The 5,491-nt window shown below is 41.8% G+C and overlaps 1 protein-coding gene across 1 annotated transcript in view; it reads right to left on the bottom strand.

The window, feature by feature from the left end:
• The window catches only part of LVRN (laeverin), a 58,021-nt gene that overhangs the window by 40,038 nt on the left and 12,492 nt on the right, over positions 1-5,491 (bottom strand). The gene's annotated exons all lie outside the window — the stretch shown is intronic.

A 5,491-nucleotide genomic window follows, 5' to 3' on the forward strand; every position in this document is an offset into this window, starting at 1 on the left:
AGATTTATAGGGAAAAGCTTAGGACAAGAGTACCCTGAACAAACAAGGTTCACCCTTGTAAAAACTGCCTGAGTCTAACAGGTGGGTCCTTGCAAACAACCTTTTCCTCAGAATAAATCTGCAGTCTCGTTGTCCCATTTTCCTAGACTCCTGACCTGGCAACCTATCTATATATATAAAAGGCTAAGTGACCATCCAACTGTCCAACCATCCCACCAGCTAGTACATATGATGCACACTGACCACCAGGGGCAAACACTCAATGCAGGAGCTGCGAACTTGGCAGCGGCAGTTCTCGGGTGTCGCACTCCGGAACCAAAGAGGAGGGAGTCCCATTTCTCGCAGGAACTGCGCGATTCCACCTTAGGCCTTGGGTTATGTTGTTACTGGGGCACTGTTGGCCCTGAGTCTGATTTACTATTAAAATAATTTGTATTTTAATTTTACAATACTATATCACATATACTATTTTGACATGTAATTTTTTGCAGTAATATAATTACCACACGAATCTTTCTTTTAATTAATTTCCTTTCATTGTGCACAAATCCGTGCACCGGGCCACTAGTTTTTAGATAACAATCATGGAGGCTATATTCCTTTTCTCTCCTGAGGTCCTGAGACCAAATGTCTCTAGCATTTACTCTTGCTTCAGGCCCCATTCTTAGGTAAGTGAGACATGAATTAAACAAAGGTATCTCGAGAGAGCATGGTCCATCCATCACCTACCTCTGTGGATTCCTCCTGTAGTGGTAAGGCCCTTGCTCACATAGAAATTCACACAGCTTTAGGAAGGACACACACAAAAGTTGGCATGTTCAGAAACTTCTCACAGTTAACTAATTTGATGTGTTCATAACCTCACTGTGACAAAAATACAATTTTTAAAAAATATATATTTTACTGATTTTTTTACAGAGAGGAAGGGAGAGGGATAGAGAGTTAGAAACATGGATGAGAGAGAAACATCGATCAGCTGCCTCCTACACACTCCCAACTGGGGATGTGCCTGCAACCAAGGTACATGCCCTTGACCAGAATCGAACCTGGGACCCTTCAGTCCACAGGCAGATGCTCTATCCACTGAGCCAAACCAGTTAGGGCCAAAAATACAATTTTTAACAAGCCTATTTTGCCCTACTTGCTTTTCCCCACTTTATTATGCTCTTGCTAGCATGGACTGGAATTAGGACTATGGGCTCTAACACTAGCAACTTCAACTACAAGACTCCGCTCCATCTACTACCAAGTGAGCAGTCCTGAACAAGTCCAATGTTCTTGTTGAGCCTCAGTTTCCCCATCTAAAAAATGACAAAACTACCTATCTTTTATTGTTGTTTGAGCTTCCATGTTATTAGTAACTAAATTTACCAACAAATGATCTTAGAATTATTCTATATTCCTTCCAATCTCACAAATTGTTCTTGCTATAAATGAACTACAGAAGAATTCAAGGAGGAATAAGTTATAGGGTAGTGGTGGACGGCTGGAAATCACTAATTACAAATGTATTTTAAAAGGTTCCAGAGGTCACAGTTGACCACAAGCTGAATATGAACTATGTCTGTCTACCCAACAAATTTTAAACTACCAGAAGTTAAGGGTTATGTATTTTTTCTTCTGTATCATTTACAGTACTTGGCAAAAAAGGTGGGTTCATATCCATTGAATAAGTATTTTCTCAGCTTTGGAGATACTATAATATAAAGGCAGCTTGACATTAGTATATAAATACTACAAAGTAGTTTTGCAGATTTTGCTACACTGGCATTTGTTTGTTTTGTAGCATTGGTTGCTATCTTTAAAAGGGATGGGATAAAGTAGGGGAGATGCAGCAATTGAAAATCTAGTGGAAAGAATATTGAGCAGGGAATTCAGCGAGCTGAGTTCTTGCTCAGGGTCTGTGGTGCAAACACAGTGGTGTAACTTGGCGAAAATTGCTTAAACTCTTTGGGAATTCATTTCCATAAAATTCACAGATGGGACTAGGTGATCAGTAGGTCCAGTTACAACTCTAAAATTGATTCTAACAGTGTTAAAGACATCCAACAGGATGAAAAAAGAGTCCACGAGGTCATGTAGGGATGGGAGAAACAGTCCCTTAAGAGCTCACACATGAGCTTCAGGAGATCTGCGGGCTCTCTGAAATTGCCGGACGTTCTGTACTAACAGTGATACATTAGCATGAGAAGGTGCAATGTAGAGTAAAAAAGCACATCCAATTATGTAATCATGCTTATATATTTGGAAGGCCAACAAATGCCTATTGTTTGTGCAACAAAAACTATAGAAACTAAAGCTTGATAACATCTTCTCTGATGCCATAACCTCAGAAAGCATATAAATCTCAAGGAGGCTGCACAGTGGGGAGGAGGGAGAAAATCAGACTCTTCCAGGAAACGGGTAAGCACCAAAACAGGCTACAGGTTCAAAAAGGCTAAGAGACAGCCGCTCAGACTCACCAATTTAACAAATCAAACAGCAAGCAAGTGCTTTTCCGTTTCATATTCAGGTCCCCGGAGAAGTGAAATTAAAGAAACGCGCTTGGATTTTACTCAACTATTTCCCACGCTGGTTTTATACAAACAAACAAAATGGAGAAAACCCCTGCAATACAGAGTCTTTCTGGCTCTCAATCTTAATTGCAAAGGTCAGAAGCAACCAGCAACACATACGATTTGGTTATGTTACATCTGGGGACCAAAGACTGGTATTTATTTCCCTTCTCTCTGCTTTGGACTCAAGCAACCCTGTAAAGATATCCTGACCTCAGAAAATAGAACCATCCACCACCCTCTCCTCCCTTCAGACCTCGCTGAAACATGCTATTATGGTGCCTATAAAGTCTGGGTTTAGAGGGCTCAGCTGGTGAGGGAGTTAATTTGGGATAGTTTGTCTCCTAGCAGCTCAGGATTGCAAAGCCACTTTCTTTCCCGCCCTCTTGTACAGCCGGTGGGCTTACCCCTTTCTTGTGCTGGAAGAGGTCTTAGCTGTCAAGACCACTTGATGCCCTTGGGGATAAAACTACACCATATAAAAAATATCCACTCAGTAAGGTATCTCATTCCAAATTATTCTATTACAGCTCTATTTAACAAGTGCTAAATAACACAGTGGTCAAAGATGAAATAAGACTCTTTGGAGAGTTGTCCCCATTTTTTTTTTTTTACATGACACACTCAAAATATTTAGTAACAGATGTTATACCACTGGACTGTGGTTCAAAGATTGGCCCATGAATCATATTTGTTTATTACTTGTGTAATAGGATCTTAACTGAAGTTTCCACCAGGCAAGAATAATAATAGATGTAAAATTCTGCCCTAGCTGGTTTGGCTCAGTGGATAGAGCATCAACCTGTGGTCTGAAGGGTCCTGGGTTCAATTCCAGTCAAGGGCACGTACCTCAGTTACAGGCTTAATCCCTGGTGCTGGTAGGGGCTCATGTATGAGGCAACCAATAGATGTGTCTCTCTCACGTCGATGTTTTTCTCTCTGTGTCTCACCCCCTCCCCTCCACTCTCCCCAAAACATAAATGGAAAAATACCTCGGGTGAGGATTAACAACAACAAAATTCCAAAGAAAGGTGCCAAACCATGTTATGAAGATTTTCAAAGTAAATGTTCCCAAGAACCTGAGGGCTCCCCCTGGGACTTCTCAGCTATATCAAGGACAGAAAAAAAGTGTCAGGAAATGGAAATGAAAAAAATCAGAGAAGAGGTTTCTGGGGGTGGAGGAACGGCATTATTTGCCAAGCCCTCCTGCTCTCGGGGAGTTGGGAGGAGGTGCAACCCTCTCACCCTGGGCTAAGGGGAGAAGATCCCTCAGAAAGCAGTAGATGTGTTTCCTGAGGCTGAGACTTAGAGGCTAGTGCCCAACCGACTCTTGATAAAGTTGAAATTGGCATTGGCCAGAGCCTCACTCCTACCAGGTGGGAATCTGAAAAGCAAGAGAACTGCCTGCTTTGGAGGCAGAATCAGAAGGGCGCTGCTGCCTTGGGACCCACGTCAGCCCCAGGCAAGGGATGTATGCGTGCTCCTTGGAATGAGCCAGTGTGGGGACTGTCTTGGGTTCTGTCCAATAGAGCCACATGGAGGAACTTGGAGATGCACTACTCAATGTCTAGGGCAGTTGATGGCGAACCTTTGAGCTCGGCGTGTCAGCATTTTGAAAAACCCTAACTAAACTCTGGTGCCGTGTCACATATAGAAATTTTTTGATCTTTGCAACCATAGTAAAACAAAGACTTATATTTTTTATGTTTATTTTATATACTTAAATGCCATTTAACAAAGAAAAATCAACCAAAAAAAATGAGTTCGCGTGTCACCTCTGACACACGTGTCATAGGTTCGCCATCACTGATCTAGGGGCTAAGGAAGGAGTCACAAGTGACCATCAGAACAGAAAAATAAGAAAAACATCCTGCAAGGTCAAGAGAATTGCAGGGGAAAGAAAAACAGTGAGAAAACTCTGAAGAGTCCAGGAAAATGACATCTCAAGGGAAAAAGGCGTCTGCTAGACCCAAGTGAGATGAAATGACCAGAGGACTGGCTCCAGTAAAACTTCCCTGTGTGTCACCCCCTCCTTGTCTCCTGCAGTCCCACTGGATCTGGTGGGGTTAAGACAGCAGCTCTCAAGATGGAAGAGGAGGACTAGAAATATGAAGTGGAGAAATGGAAGGGCCACTATCCCCAACTTTGATGCAGGCTTCTATCCTGAAGCCAGGCCCAACTTGGAGAAGTGAGGGTGGAGGGAGAAAGAGGGAGATCTGACAGAAAGTTAAGTTCAAAGTTTTGAGTATCACGCAGGACTGGATTGATTTTCCATTTTCTGCATCTGGACAGTGTTTGTCACTCAGTGACCACAGATCATCTGCCACCTAAGAATGAGCAGGAAATTCTAGACTACTAGAATATTCATGCAGGAGCAGGAAAGATCACCCCAGAGACTAAATTGTGAAAGGACTGTGGAAGAAACACAGCAGTATTTTCACTGAACCATGAGGTGTGTTTTTTCAATATGATGGTTACACTGGTTTTCAAATGATTCAGGATCTAAGTCTTTGATGGCAAAACCATCAGCTGTATGAAATGTATGGGTTCAATACTTGTATAGGATAATGAAATGACCTCTTTTCTCTGTGACATCAATGACATCATGTGCCTGGAACTTGAGTTCACTGACCTTGTGTTGAGACTTCTCAATTCTTTCCTAATATTACTCAAACTTCTCTCTTGTGTGTCATACCCTGAGGGTTGTGCCAGATTCTTAGATAAACAGTGGCTGGAGGGAAGTCTTTCAATTTTCAGAATGCTCTTTCTACACCTACACAAATTGATTGATTTTGATCATTCTGTTTTCACCTTAATCCATCCCAAATAAAGATCCAAATTTTCTCCAGCCATTTCACTAGTAAGCTGATCCTACTCCTTTTCTCCTGATAAGAACATTTTGTTTGTTTGTTTTTCCAGTATATATATATATATAT

The sequence above is a fragment of the Myotis davidii genome, unplaced genomic scaffold (assembly GCF_000327345.1).
Source record: "Myotis davidii unplaced genomic scaffold, ASM32734v1 scaffold130, whole genome shotgun sequence".
NCBI lineage: Eukaryota > Metazoa > Chordata > Mammalia > Chiroptera > Vespertilionidae > Myotis > Myotis davidii.